At 52.2% G+C, this 15,240-nt stretch overlaps 1 long non-coding RNA gene across 1 annotated transcript; it reads right to left on the bottom strand.

Annotated features, from left to right (window-relative positions):
- Positions 1-5,511, bottom strand: LOC108176896 (uncharacterized). The gene is made up of 3 exons (XR_001793657.4): positions 5,369-5,511; positions 1,487-1,766; positions 1-832 (listed from the first exon to the last, which is right to left on the bottom strand). It is a non-coding gene; the product is annotated as an uncharacterized LOC108176896 (long non-coding RNA).
- Positions 5,512-15,240: the final 9,729 nt, after the last annotated feature.

The following is a 15,240-nucleotide window of genomic DNA, read 5'->3' as shown; positions in this document are numbered from 1 at the left end:
AAGGTGAAAAATGTACATTTTATTCATTGAAATATATAGCTTAAAGTATGACATAAAATTGCGTAAGACATAAGCAAGCTATAAACTACATGATTAAGAAACTTATTAAACTGTTCAAATAGAAAAAAAGTCTCAACCTAGAAGGGCCCATCATTTCTTTATCAGCCACTCTGCCACCAGAGGCAATGTGCTCATCGCGGGAGGAAGAGCGCCACCTACTGGAAGCGGACGACCTCTTTCAGGACAATCGGCTGAGCCTCAGAAATGATCATTTCTGGTTGGTACAGAAATTATTTCTCCAGCACACATGTCCCCATTCAAATAGGGAATTTTCATAGTCGGAATGGGTAATTTTGAATTTTAAATGAATTTATGTATTATGAGTGAAAGGTTTAAAATCGTATCTGATGGACGAGCACCTGGCCAAGTACTTAAGGGTGTTGGTTGGGTACTTGAGTTCAAGTCCTGGCCCTGCCACCAATCCCAGCTTCCTGCTGTTTCTGGTACCTCTGCCTCGGCTTCAGCCATGAAGACCTTGGAAGCCACTTGGTGACAATGGCAGAACCACCATCAGCCAGAGTTCCTATAAGACTGTGTGGATCAAAGCTCTCCAGCAAGAAGAACCTGCCTTGCACTGGTTGTGTGGGCAAGAAATAAATGTCTTCAAGTGAATCAGCAAGCAGGGGCCTGTCTCTGACAGCAGCCATCCCACTTGCTTTAGAGACACTGCCATCAATGCCGGATGTGGACAGGCAGCGAGGAAACACATCAGAGGCTGGAGGGGAGAGGCCCAGGTCATGCAGCAGCAAGTCCTCCAGCAGTTCTCACATGCCTGTATTTTTTTGAGAGAGAGAGAGAGAGAGAGAGAGAGAGAGAAAGGTCTTCTTTCCGTTGGTTCACTCCCCAAATGGCTGCCACGGCCAGCACTGCACCAATGCGAGGCCAGGAGCCAGGTGCTTCCTCCTGGTCTCCCATGGGGTGCAGGGCCCAAGCACCTGGGCCATCCTCTACTGTCCTCCCAGGCCACAGCAGAGAGCTGGACTGGAAGAGGAGCAGCTGGGACTAGAACCCGGCGCCCATATAGGATGCCAGCGCCGCAGGCGGAGGATTAACCAAGTGAGCCACGGTGCCGGCCTGTACTTTATTATTATCACTTATTCTAGAGGCAGAGTTACAGAGGAAGAGATGGAGAGAGAGGTTTTCCAGCCACTGGTTTACTCCCCAAATGGCCACAACAGCAGGGCTGGACCAGGCCAAAGCCAGGAGCCAGGGGCTTCTTCTGGGTCTCCCACATGGGTGCAAGGGCCCCAGCACTTGGGCCATCCTCCACTGTCTGATTTAGGCACGTCTCTTTATTAGAATTGAGCTTTGTGTGTCCAGGAGTCAAGCTTTAAGTCTCATTGAGACTGCAAAACCCAGCGATCAATGTTCATACACCATGATTGCCTGATTGACAAGACAGGGATAAAACAGTAACCCAACTCACCTCTTCAGGTTGTCTGGGGAAAAAAATACCTTCTTATTTGGAAAAGACTGCCATTCGCCAATGACACGCTGGAGGACATTTTCATCTGAAGTTGTCCTTTCTGACACGGACGAGACGGAGAAGAGTTGTCTGCTGAGACCTTTTCCACAAGTGCCCAAAGGACAGCGCTACCAGCCAGCAGAGTGTTCAGCCCTCTGTGTGTTGCAGAAGACAGCATGGCAACAGGTGCACGGGACATCACCCCGTGAAGTCAAGGTGTTACGTGTGCAGGCGCCCAGGGCTTCAAAAAGTTCATGGAATAATTATGCATGGATTTCCAAAAAAAATTTAAGATTGATTTATTTGAAAGGCAGAGTTACAGAAAGAAGGAGAAAGAGATCTTCCATCTGCTGGTTCACTCCCCAAAGGACTACAGCGGCCAGTGCTGGGCCAGGCTGAAGCCAGCAGCCAAGAGTTTCATCTGGGTCTCCCATGTGGGTGGGTACAGGGGCCCAAGCACTTGGGCCATCTTCCGCTGCTTTCCCAGGTGCATTAGAGCTGGATCAGGAAGTGAAGCACCCAGAACTTGAACCAGAGCCCCTATGGGATGCAGGTGTCGCAGGCAGAGGCTTAACCGCTGTGCCAAATTTCTGGCCCCTCAAAAATATTTTGCAACAAAATAAACATACTTCCTTGTGCCTCCCCATCTGTCTCCAGTCCACTCAGCTTCCCAGGCTACCCTGTTTGGATGCTTCCCATATTTGACAACAAACTTCTGTCATTTAAGTCATTGTGTGTTGGTTAAAAATATATCATGGAAATCAATAAAGCACATCTTCTTTAACTTCCAAAAAACCCAGCAAATTATTAAAATGAACCTTTCATTGGAAAGTGTACATTTTGATAATGAGGTATCTTATTTGCTATTAACCCTAGTATGTGCTTCCAAACAAGTTCTGTTCATAAAATCTGTAGAAGAGAAACAGTTACAGTTTAACAAAAACCATAAATCCCAGCTCGGACGCTTCAGTGCGGTGAGTTAAGCTTGGGATGCTGGCCTGCTACGGAGGAGAGCCTGGGGTGACTCCCAGCTCCTCTGCTTCTGATCCAGCTCCCTGCTAACGCAGCTGGGAAACAGCAAGTGACGGCCCAAGTGCTCGGATTCCTGTCTCCATGTGGGAGACCCAGATGGAGCTCCTGGCTCTTGGCTTCAGCCTGGCCCAGCTCTGGCTGTTGTGGCCACTTGGGGAGTGAACCAGTAGATGAAAGACTCTCTCTCTCTGCCTCTCTCTCTCTCTCTGCTTTTCAAACAAATAAATAAAATCTTTATTTTTAAAAAAATGGACACTGTCACATGTTGAGAAGAAGGGAATGAACGGCAAACCTGGGTATCACTGATGGCGTGGGCATCAGTACTGGAGAAAACCAACCACAGCTGCTGAAGCCACCCGGTGACCCAGGAGTGACACTCCCAGGCTACACCAGAGACGATGCAAAGCCTGCAAAACACACCCGGTTTCACACGGTTCCATCACACCCAAGTCAGGGGCCGTGTCTTCCCACAGCAGCTGCCACTTTCTACCTCACTTCTCAGAGCTCAGCTTTCCCTCCTTCACAGTCTAGAGCTGGTTTTATAACCCAGTTCAAAGAAATCCAGGAACCAACCTAGTCATAAGTAAGTAGCAAACAGGAAAAGCCCACTACCAGAGAGAGCGCCTCGGCTGTCAGCTGCCCCCCTGCGGGCCGCCTGGTCCTGCCCTTCCTAGCCTCAGAGTGCGACGGGGACAAGCCACCATCGGAATTATCTGTGTTCTCCTTGGTCCAGTCTGGGATTCCCCACAAGGCTCCCGGGGTCAGAACAGCAGGTCTGAACCGACTCGCCCAGAGAGCCAAAGGTGAGCTGGCAGTGTTATGAACACACAGGGGTCTCTTTTCCGGTTTCTGAGTTTCTCATCTCTCCTGGGAATGCGGTGGCAGGGACGAGGAGAAGGACCTGTGGCATGAAGGCCTGGAGGGCCAGGGAGAGCCTCAACCCAGGGCAGGAGCGGGGGCAGCTCAGGGGGTCCACCGGGGCAGGGGCAAGAGGCCAGGAAAGTGTGCTTGACCTAACAGGACCAGAGCTGCTTCCGGGTGAGAAGCAGTTTACAGTGCAGGGAAGGAACCCCTCTGTAGTGGAATGAGAAGGCCATGCCAAGATGGCCACTAGCAACAGAAACTGCCTGGCAACAGGCTGTGATTGGTTAGGGCATAGATCACCCCTTGACCGGATTGGCTGTCTTGGCTATATAAGCTGCTGTAGCAACTGAAATAAACGAGTCTGCCAGCTGCTCGCCTCTGGCCTGTTTTCACCCGACTCCCGGGGTCTGTGTGGTGACCCGCGCCTCTGGCCCCACCACGCTCCTCCTCTCAGGAACAAATCCACCTCAACACCCCTCTGTCTACCGTTTTCCCTGCTGAGATTGCTGTGGGAGGGGAGAGGGGAAGCCAGAAGCTTCCAGGCGGCGCTCGGGCCTGGCCTGGCTTGGCTAGCACACTGTCTGCTGAGTGGACAAGTTAGACCCCTACAGGGTCTTGGCTACAGGGTTGGAGGGAGCTGAATGCTGTACCTTAGAAAGTAGGGAGAATGTTCCTAGAATTTCTGGAAAGCAGCCAGGTCACTGGGGCCAGAGGCAGGAGGCAAGATGGTGGGCAAGGTCAACCTCGCAAAGGAAGCGGGAGGCATTGCAGTCACGCCGCCTCTCCCTGCCAGGTGGGCTCCCGGTTCTGCTTGGCTAGCAGAATTTGGCAGAAGTGACGCCGAGCTGGTGCCAGGGCCACGCGTGCACCCTATCAGAAGTGGACTGCCTGGCCCCGTGACCCCAGACCCTGCTCCACGGGGCCATCGCCTGCATTCCTGAGGCCCCTCCCTTATCACGACGCCCAGCCCGCCCAGTCAGGACACCCCACGGAAATGCCGCCTCTGACAGCTTCTGCAAACACCAGCCCCCGCCCCACTGAGATACCCTTCTCCTACCCTCATCTCGCCCCACCCCAGCTCTTCCCCTCACCCAACTCAAGTCCCCACCACCCAGAAGAAAAGACAAAGCAAGCCGCACCAGCCGGCACAGCAACGCCCTCCCGCCATGCCCTTAGCTGGCCAGGGCCGCACAAACCCTGGGTAAGTGTGGGCAGCCCCTCTCTCTTTATTAACGAGCTCGCCCTGGCTGGGAAGGTCTCCTCTCTGTCCCGCTCCTACCTCCTCCCAAACACAAAGCCAGGCGCTAAGGAGATGAAGAGAAGCAGGCGGTGCAGAGCCCTCGGATGGACTGACAGACAGACTCCCGGCTCTGCCTTCTCAGCCACTGGCTCTGGACGCGGGTCTAGAACAGGAAGCAGCACGGAGACCGTGGGAAGCCAGCCCGCCCGCTGCCAGGGCTACACTCAAAGAACCAGTGCCTCAAACGGGTATCTGTATTCCAGCAACCCCAGGAGCACCAGTGGCACACACAGCGGTGTGTTATCCATCCCATCAGTCTTTGCTGGGTACTGTAACACAGGTAAATGAAATAGCTACACAGATTCCACTTATATGAAGCACTTAGAGTAGGCAAATCTGGGGCCCACGTTGTGATGCAAGGGGTAAAGCCTGTAGCACTGGCACCCCAAAGGGGCATCCTGTCCCGGCTGCTCCACTTCCGATCCGGCTCCCTACTGATGTGCCTGGGGAAGCAGCGGAGGATGGCCCAGGTGCTTGGGCCCCTGCACCCACGTGGGAGACCTGGAAGGAGCGCCTGCCTCCTGACTTCAGCCAGATGGCCATTTGGGGAGTGAACCCGCAGACCAAAGCGCTCTCTCGCTCTCTCTCTCTGCCTGTCAAATAAATAAATAAAGCTTTAAAAAAAAAATAGAACAGACAATTCATACCAACAGAAAGTGGAATGGAGACCCACAAGCGGCAGAAGCGGGAGGCAGGCACGGGTTTGTCCAGCGGGTAGAGCTTGCGCTGGGATCGAGGGAAACCGCAGCTCGTGGCGACAGCCACCCAGCACGCGTGACGCGCTGACTCTGAGCTGTATGCTCACAACGATAAAAGATCACTTAGTGGAGATGGTCAATACGCGTCTGTTATCGTAACTGACAGCCACGGGCGGCGCTCGGGTCGTTGGCACTTGCAGCTCTGCGCGATCCCGCGGGTGGGGCCGCGCCCTCGCGAGGAGCCGACCGTCCCGCCGTTCCGGGTCTGCAGCAGGCGCCTGGCCCCCTCCCCTGCTCGCACCCCGGTGCCAACTCCACCTGCCCGCAAGCGTCGCGGTCTAAGAGAACACAGCGCAGAAACCACAGAGGAGGAAACCGCGGGCCCCCGCTCCCGGGTCCCCTGAGAGAGGAACCCCGGCCGCAGGAGGCCGGGCGCGGGCGCGGACGCGGGCGGAGCCCCAGCTGCTGCTCGTGCACCCGCAAGAGCAGGTGCGCGGCGGCTGCACCCGGGCGGGGGCTCGAGCGTCCGCTCCGCCGCCGCCGGCGCAGCAGGTGTCCCGGGCCGGCCCCAGGGCCCAGCCCCGAGCTCGGAGCGCGCGCTCCGGACCCAGCTGGTCAGCAGCCATTCCCCCGAGCCCCTCCAGGGAGTTCCGGAAATGCCACCTGCAAAGTACATCACTGCTGACTCGGGAGAGGCTTTCTCAGGTCTCCCCTCTTCGGCCCAAAGACCAAGATCTCCCCAAAAGTAGCTCAGTGGCCACCCACCCGGAGACGCCCCTAAGTTAGCTGTCCCCTCCCCCACTCACGCCTGCAGGGCTGAGGGGCGTCCGCTCGTCTTCCCCGGGGCGCCCCCTCTCTCGCGTCACTCCGCCTGCTGCCAGCTCACGCCTGAGAGGCCGCTGCGGAGCCCTCGGAGGGTGCAGGACAAGCCCCCTCCCCTGCACCCCGCAGGGCGCGGCCGCTGCCCCCCCTCCCCCCAAGACCGCCCCACCCTCCAGGGGGAGCGCACCCAGCAGAAGCGAACCTCGCGCTGCGGTTGGCTTTTCTTGTTAATACCAGCAAGAGAAACTCGAGCCGAAATTTGCATTTCACCGCCCGAAGAACGTGGGGGTCCCACCTCCTCGCCTCGCTCCAGATTCTCTAGAGCGTATACACTGCCCTCTGGCGGCAGGATGTTGCTGGTGCGCTTGCCCGCTTTACAATGTCATTTATCCCAAAATGCTGGGGGCCAGAATGTTTGGGATTTCGGGGTGTTTTTTTTTTTCTCAAGTTTGGAACATTTGCATATACGTAATGAGCTATCTTGGGGGGTGGGAGCCAGTTATAAACACAAAACTCACTTCTGTTTCATGTACACCTTAAACACACAGCTGGAAGACCATTTTCTACAAGTGTTTTTAGTGCACCTGCCTTTCTCTGCTACCCGACGCACGACCCAGGGATGGAATTTCCCACTTGGGGCATCAGGAAGTTTTGAATTTTTACAGTTCTGGATTTGGGGTTTTCGTATTAACGACGCTGAATCTGTACGCGTGCATTGTATCTTTTCCCCTCGTAATTAATTCAAACAGAAACCTTTTCTCAACCCTCTAAACAAGCTGCACGCAATCAGGTTAGAAGTGGCATTTTTCCTTTTAAATACGGGTGCAATAGCGTGGAAGATGGGTGTGGGAACGGACTGCCTGCTTGGCAGTTCAAATGCCCATAATGGGTTTATGATCCAGGCAGGGCAAATTTACCTCAAACCGTGAGGGACGGGCTGTGCCCTTGATGCCTTCCTGTCACCATCGGAGCTTCTGCCTTCCTCCCTGGGCCTGGCAGTCCCAAGGACTAGCCCTGCGGACCCCCTCCCCCACCCAGCGCTCTGGGCGTGGCTTCCCCTCGGAGCACCGCCCATCCCCAGCAGGGAGCCAGGGCCCTCTGGACATTCACCTGGGCGGCCTCCTGGGTGTCCTGTCTCATTCTCTTTTGCAGGTTCTCCCCCATCCTGCCCTGGAAAGGAGGAAGTGACTCAAGGTCAGTTCTTGGGCGGCTTTCCCTTTCCTGACCCTGCTCCGTCCTCCGCGGTCCTGTGTAGTCTCCCCGCCCCAGAGCCCACCGATGGGCTGTTGTCAGCCCTACCTCATCCAGCCAGACCTCTCACGCCCCAGCCTGTCAGAGTGTCTATTGCCTGCTTAACACCTCTACCTGGAGCCGCGTCGTGCGATCCTCTAAGTGTGGTTCACATCTGGTCACTCCTGGGCCTAAAATCCTGCAGAGGCACTGGCCATGGAGCAGGCATGGTCTTGCACTGAAAACACCGGGCATCCGCTTACAGAATGAGAATCTGGGCACAGACCTGGCACCCTTCCCAAAACCAACTCAAAAGGGATCACGTTTAAACGTAAAATACAAAGCCAAAAACCTCCTAGAAGTCAATGTCAAAGAAAATCTCCATGACCTAGGTTTTTTTTTTCTAATAAAGATTTTACTTATTTATTTGAAAGGCAGAGTTACAGAGAAGCAGTGGCAGAGGCAGAGAGACAGAGAGACAGAAAGAGAGAGAGAGAGAAGTCTTCCATCTGCTGATTCACTCCCCAGATGGCTGCAACAGCTGGAGCTGAGCCAATCTGAAGCCAGGAGCCAGGAGCTTCTTCCAGGTCTCCCATGCGGGTGTAGGGGCCCAAGGACTTGGGCCATCTTCTACTGCTTTCCCAGGCCATAGCAGAGAGCTGAATTGGAAGAGGGGCAGCTGGGATTCACACCAGTGCCCACGTGGGATGCTGGCACTGCAGGCGGCGGCTTTACCTGCTACACCACAGCGCTGGCCCCATGGCCTAAGTTTTGACATCAGTTTTTCAGAGACGACACCCAAGTGGTAATCCGTGAAAGAACTGGTCAGCTAGACTTCCTTAAAATGAAAAACTCATGCCTTGTGAAAGACAACCGTTAAGACACAGACTAGGAGGAAATATTTGCAAAGCGACATCTGATAAAAGGGCTGCCACCCAAAATACACAAAGAGCTCTTACAACTCAGCAAACAGTAAGGAAGCGAACAGCGCATCTAGGAAATGGGCCAAAGGCGAGCCCAGGCCGGGGCTGAGCTGCCCACCCCCTGCGGGCTTCCATTAGGGAAACCGGCAGCTCTCCGTCTCCCGGAGCTGAAGCCGGGACATCCATCCGCACCACGCTCCTTGAGGAGGGTAGAATTTTGCCTGCTGGTGTCGTGGCTGTGGTTGTGTGACCTCCCGTGGCAAGAGGGACTTTGCAGGTGCAGTGACGGCTGCAAAATAGGCAGATTATCCTGGCTTAGCTCGGTGGACCCAGTGTAACCGCAGGAGTGGAAGAGGCAGGCAGAGGGAACCAAAGGGGAGAAACGCTCAAGGTGTCACCCGCAGGGAAGAGGTAGCCTCGGCCAGGGAGTGCGGCCGCTGAGGGCCACCTCCGAGTGACAGCGAGTGAGTGGGGAAGCAGAGACTTCAGGGTCACACCACAGCTTGTATGGCCTGGGACAGAGCCTTCCTGAGTCTCCCGGGAAGAACCCGCTGCCTCGCACTCTGGGGCCTGTGAGACCCTTGTCCCCAGACCCAGTTGAGCTCAGCCAGGACTTGTCACCAACAGGCCTGCGTGGTGGTGAGTGGGTGTTGTCTGCAGGCTTCTGGATTTGTAGGGATTTGTCTCTGCAGCCACAGGAGATGAACACACTCTCTCTGATTGGACAGCTCTAAGGAGGAGCTATTTGTGCCACGCGGGTTAGGGGATGTGGAGTGGGGAGGGGATCTCCGGAGAGACAGCGCCAGTGGGATGAGCCTGTCCAGAAAGACACTGGTGGCAGGAATTCCTCACGGAGCCCATAATCTGCAGAGTGGGTCAGCAGGCTGGCGACCGGGGGAGGAGCCGTCCCACGACCCGGAGGCCGGGGGCTGCCTCACCCAGAGTCCACCCATTGAACGTGAATCCTCCCAACGCACCCTCACAGATCCAGCCCAAGAGATGCTGGGCCACGCGTCAACACCAGACTCCAGGGCCCAGCCGAGTCCATGCATAAAATTAACCATGGCACCTGGGTAGCTGGTTGGTGGTTTGGTTGGTTTAAGAATGTGGCTGCTTCCCAAAGAAAACAAATAAATAAGCAGATTTAAAGCAGGCACATTTGCGCTGCGTATAACTGCAGGGGTAAATATAGACAGAGCTACAGGCATTTCAGATTTCACGGAAATTAGCTCAACGCTGCCTTCAGAACTGCCGGTGCTGGGGAGGGGGAGCTGGGGTCCCGTCATCTCAGCTTGCCCAACTGGGTGTTCGTCAAATTTTTCTTCATCCCATGTGGGCGCCGGTTCGAGACCCGGCTGCTCCACTTCCAATCCAGCTCTCTGCTATGGCCTGGGAAAACAGTAAAAGATGGCCCAAGTGCTTGGGCCCCTGCACCCACGTGGGAGACCTGGAAGAAGCTCCTGGCTCCTGGCTTCGGATCGGCGCAGCTCCGACCGTTGCAGCCATCTGGGGAGTGAACCATCGGATGGAAGACCTCTCTCTCTCTCTCTCTCTCTCTCTCTCTCTGCCTCTCCTTCTCTCTCTGTGTAACTCAGACTTTCAAATAAATAAATAAATCTTTAAAAAAAAAAGCTACTGATTCACTACCCATTTGAAAATAAATTTTCTTCATCTATTTTATGTATTTTAGCTATTTTGTGATTACTTTAAAAGCAAATGTATGAATTATCTGGAAAAGTTTGGAAGAGTGAGGAGGGGGATTAGACTTCCTGTAGCTAAAAGCACATTATAAAGCTGCAGTAAAGTTTGTCATTGGCACAAAAAGTAGAGCAATCCATGAAACACAGCACAAGCTCAGAAAGCGCCCCCAGCTGTGTGCACACGGGGAAAGGTGCCATTTGGGGTCAGGGTGGGAGACCGGCTGCCTTTTCTCCTGACCTCCAAAAATAAATCTAAGATTTGTTAATGAAATGCAAAAAATGAAGCCATAAAAAGCAAACATGTGAATTTAGTTATATTCTTGGCATAGAAGAAGACCCTGTTGCATGCTATAAATGCATACCATAAAATACCATAAAAGGAAAAGATTTTAAAATTTTTGTCTAAATAAAAACTTAGATTTCAAGGAAAGAGACAAACTGGAGAAACCATTTACCGATGTATGACAACTTCCCTTAAATCCAAAAAAGTTGTAAGAGTCAACAATGAAAAAAATAGGCAAAGGTAATGAAAACATTGCAACCATTAAGCACAAAGATGGACAACTTTACTAATAAAGAAGTGTATTTATGTAAACAACTAGATGCATTTTTTAAAGATTTGTTTATTTGATAGGCAGAGCTACAGAGAATGAGGGAGAGACACAGATGTTCCATCTGCTGCTTTGTTCCCCCAAAGGACTACAACAGCCAGTGCTGGGCCAGACTGAAGCCAGAAGCCAGGCACTCCGTTCTGGGCTCCCACCTGGACGGCAGGGGCCCAGGTACTTGGGCCATCTTCCCTGCCTTCCCAGGTGCATTAGAAGGGAGCTGGATCAGAAGCAGAGCCAACCAGTTCTCTGACACTCAGATATGGGATGCTGGTGTCACCAATGATGGCTTAACCTGCTGCACCATGACACCAGCCCCTCCATACAGCTTTTGTTCAATCAGATTAGTGGATTTCAGTATTTTATTGGGGAGGCTGTGGGCAAGGGATAACGGGAAATGCAATTGAGGCAGTCTTTAGAGTAATTTTCCGCTACCTACCTAAATGCAGCTTCCTCTCCTTTGATTCGCCAACTCCATTTCTTTGGGGTCTACTCACAAGTGGTGTGGGAATATCTAGGCTTTGTTGCCTGTGTCAGCAGTACATAAACAGAGCTATGGGCCATCAGTGGAGCAATAGATAATGCTATGACTGTGGCAAAGAATGGGGTGGATATGGGAATTGTCCTACAGTTTATCATTAAGTAATGAAAGCAAAATGCATGACAGCATTATTGCATAATCCATCTTATGGTTTTTTTTAAAGATTCTCATATACTATAACTGCTTCCAAGAGATTGTTCCTACTTTATACAATTTTCCAATTTCTAATTTTAACTATATGAATATGCTACTTTATTTTTTAAGCTTTTTTAATGAGAAGACTGATGTGATAGATATAAAATCATTAACACGGGGGCCGGAGTTGTAGCATACATAGTGGGTTAAGCCATCTCTTGAGCCACTAGTACCTCATATCAGAGTGCCAATTCTGAGTACCAACCACTCAGCTTCCAATCCAGCTCCTGCTAACACGCCTGGGAGAAGCAGTGGAGGATGGCCCAAGTGCTTGGGCCCCTGCACCACATGGGAAACTCAGATGGAGTTCCAGGCTCCTGGCTTTGGCATGACCCAGCCTTGGCTGCTGTAGCCACTGGGGAGTGAACCAGTGAGTGGAAGACCTCTCTCTCTCTCTCTCTCTCTCTCTCTCTCTTTCTCTTTCTCTCCCTCTCTCTCCCTCTCCCTCTTCCTCTCCCTCTCCCTCCCTCTGCCTTTCAAATGAATACAATTAAAGAGAGAGAGAGAGAATTAGGCTGTAGAGCAAAAACTAAATATTTTTGGAAATAGATAACTGATGATGGATGGATAAATGGATGATAGATAGATAGATAGATAGATAGATAGATAGATAGATGATAGGAAGGAATAACTTGCAATAGGCAAGAATGGGAGCTAGACATACAAGACACAGGTAATCATTGGGAGGAAGACAAACTGAGAACCAGTTGGTTCAGGAATGGACGTGCATCCATTGGTCCAGAGTGACTCCCAGGACTCTCAGAATGATAGGAAAGAGGGGTCAATGCGGGAGGCATCTGACCCTCTCCCTAGATGTGAACCAGAAAGCAGGAAGCCTGGGTCATCTTCAGATGGCACCAACCAGGTGGCCACTGAGCAAAGAGACGCAGGGGCCCTGAATCCTTGGAGAGGTGTTTCCTGCACTGGATCAGCACCACCCAGGGACACAGCAGCATCACAGTTGCAGGCTGCAGAGTTTCGCCAGTCTGCCTTGGATGGTGTATGCCTTGCAACCAAAGCTTCCCGGCTAGCATCACAGGGCAGCATGCGCCATCTCCAGCCAGGCGAGAGGGGCTTGAAGCGAGCTCTTCGGACTGCGACACATGCACTGCCTGGTAGCTCCTGGGATGACCCGCACTTCCAGATCCTGGCTGGACAAGGAAGTGTCTCCCAGAGGCCAGAGGTGGGCTTGCTGAAGGAAGTGGGGCAGAGGCTACTTAGAAATGAGTGGAAGTACGCCTAATTGGCCAGCAGGGGGCGTCATCCCCCACTTCGAAGGAATTGCGTGGCTGCAACCGAGGCAGCCATGGTAGAAGTCTTCCAGAGCTCCCAAAAAAATGCTCAAGAAAATGACCCCACGCCTGGGTGTCTGTCCCAGCCACAGGACCCCAGGGCCAGATCACAGTGGAGCAACCAAAGTCTGTGCTGTCCCTCCCCTCTCCTCCCCTGCTCCTCCAGCCCCGCAGAGTGAAAAGAGCAGGTGGTGAGGGAGGAAGAGGTTGAGTCAGAAAGAAAACAGACACCCCTCCAAACCCCCCACCCAGGCCAGACACAGAGACCAAGAAGGCCCCAGCTCAAGTAGGGGGCAGCATCGGAGCCGAAGAACTCTTGAATGTCAGGGCGTGAGGGACTTTTTTGACTCCTGAAACAAGTTTTTCTTATGACTGAGAGGGCTTGGAAGACCATGGGGTCTTCCTCAGATTTTAACCTTGGTCCAGTGGGCGCGGTCTACACCCCATGCCTGACCTTCACCCCGTGCAGGACGGCTGTGTCTAGCTGATGCCTGCGACTCTGCCTGCAGCTCCTGTTTGGACAGTGAGGTTACCCCTTGCTTGGGAAGGCACGTGGGAAGTGCTGGAGCCATCCTCACCCAGGCAGGCCAGGAAGCTGTTGGATAAGTCCCACAGCCTACCGTCCACTGGCTCAGGGTGGGTAACTCTGAGTGCTGGTTCCAAAACACCCTCTCATCCCCTTTCCTATCTCCATTCCTCACTGTTTACACTCAGATTCATGTCTCAGGGTCAGTTTCCAAGGAGAACAAAAAACCAAGATGCCACACAGCGGGGAGGGGCGGAGTTGTTCTACTCCATACGACCAATCGCACTGGTGTTCTGGTTTGACTCACAATCAAGCTGTCTGCCTGAGACCGGGGGACGGAGGCCACGGGGGTTTCCATTCTCCTCTGCATGTTCACCACATCTTAACTGAAGCTGAATAGAGACTCATCACCCAACGCTGCTGACTTCTTCCTGCGTTCTAGAACTTTCCATTTCCTCCCATGTTGCTGGAACGGAGTGTATCGTTGATGGGGCCCAGCTCACATGGTGCTGAGCTCAGAAAGTTGGTGCTGCTGTCTGACCTGTGTTGGGACAGCTAGTTTCCAACAGCCCAATAGCCTCGCTTACTTTTGTTGTTGTTGTTGTTGTTGTTCTATTAAAGTGTAATTTACAAACAATAAAAGTCAATCTTTTGCATGCAAAATTCTGACTCTTTTTTGGATTTTTTAAAGCTTTTTTATTGTGAAGAATAATGCAAAGATTAAAAGAGCATGAAACATAGAAGACTGGCATGGTGATGTACCGGGTAAAGCTGCCCAAGTCCCAGCTGCTCCACTTTTGATCCAGATCCCAGCTAATGAGCCTGGGAAAGCAGTGGAGGATGTCCGAGTGCTTGGGCCCCTGCACCTGCATGGGGGACCTGGAGGAAGCTCCTGGCTCCTGGCTTTGGTCTGGCCCAGCCCTGGTCATTGTGGCCATTTGAGGAGTGAACCAGCGGATGGAAGACTTCTCTCTCTCTCTCTCTCTCTCTCTCTCTCTCTCTCTTTCTCTCTGTAACTTTGCCTTTCAAGCAAATAAAATAAATATTTTTATAAAATAAAAGAGCATAAAACATAAATACAAGGCTATTTCCAAAAGTTCATGGAAAACTCAAAGTAAAAAATAAGTTTAATGCAAACAATTTTGAAATTCATGATTAGTTTTTTCATAATACACATTCCTCCTTGTAGGCATGCATTTCAAAGTTTTTTTGCACAAAAATATGTATTTTTAAAAGATTTATTTATTTACTTTATTCGAGAGGCAAAGTGACAGAAAGATAGAGATCTTCCACCCACTGGTTCACTCTCCAAGTGACCACAATGGCCGAGGCTAGGGCAGGCGGAAGCTAGGAGTCAGGAACTCCATTTGAGTCTTCCACATGGGTGTCAGAGGCCCAGATTCTTGAGTCACTGTTTGCTGCTTTCCCAGGGCCATTAGCAGAGAACTGGACTGGAAGTGGAGTAGATGGGACGCAAACTGGCACTCCACTATGGGATGGTGGCATTGCTAGGGGCAGCTTCACTGCGGCACCACAGTGCAGGCCCCATAAACTTATCTTGTAATTCATTCTCCACCAACTTCTTGAAGGACTCTCATATATATATATATGTGTGTGTGTGTGTGTGTGTGTATCTGGATGCACTGTCACTAAATAGAGAAACTTGGACTTCCATACAGTCATATACCAATAAGCAGTCAGACATAATTCTCGTGGGATGTGGGAAAGATCATCCCAAAACATGGCACCCTGGTTCCTGGCCATTTTAAGCCAAAGGAAATTGAAAAAACTACAGGAGCAAGATCATCTTTTGAACTTCCTCCTTCTTGCCTGAAACATGTCCACGGGGAAATTCTCTGACCCTCTCTCCTGAAATTAGGTCCTGAGACCCTCACACCCACACCTGGGAGCCAAGAAGAACCTGAACAAACAGCCTTGCTGAATCCCCCCACCTACACCCCCAGCTTATTGCCATTGGGTCGTC

This window comes from Oryctolagus cuniculus, chromosome 3 (assembly GCF_051225735.1).
Source record: "Oryctolagus cuniculus isolate XC-2025 breed Fujian yellow rabbit chromosome 3, ASM5122573v1, whole genome shotgun sequence".
NCBI lineage: Eukaryota > Metazoa > Chordata > Mammalia > Lagomorpha > Leporidae > Oryctolagus > Oryctolagus cuniculus.
Note: the sequence above shows the minus strand (reverse complement) of the source record. Positions and strands in the feature narration are given on the sequence as shown.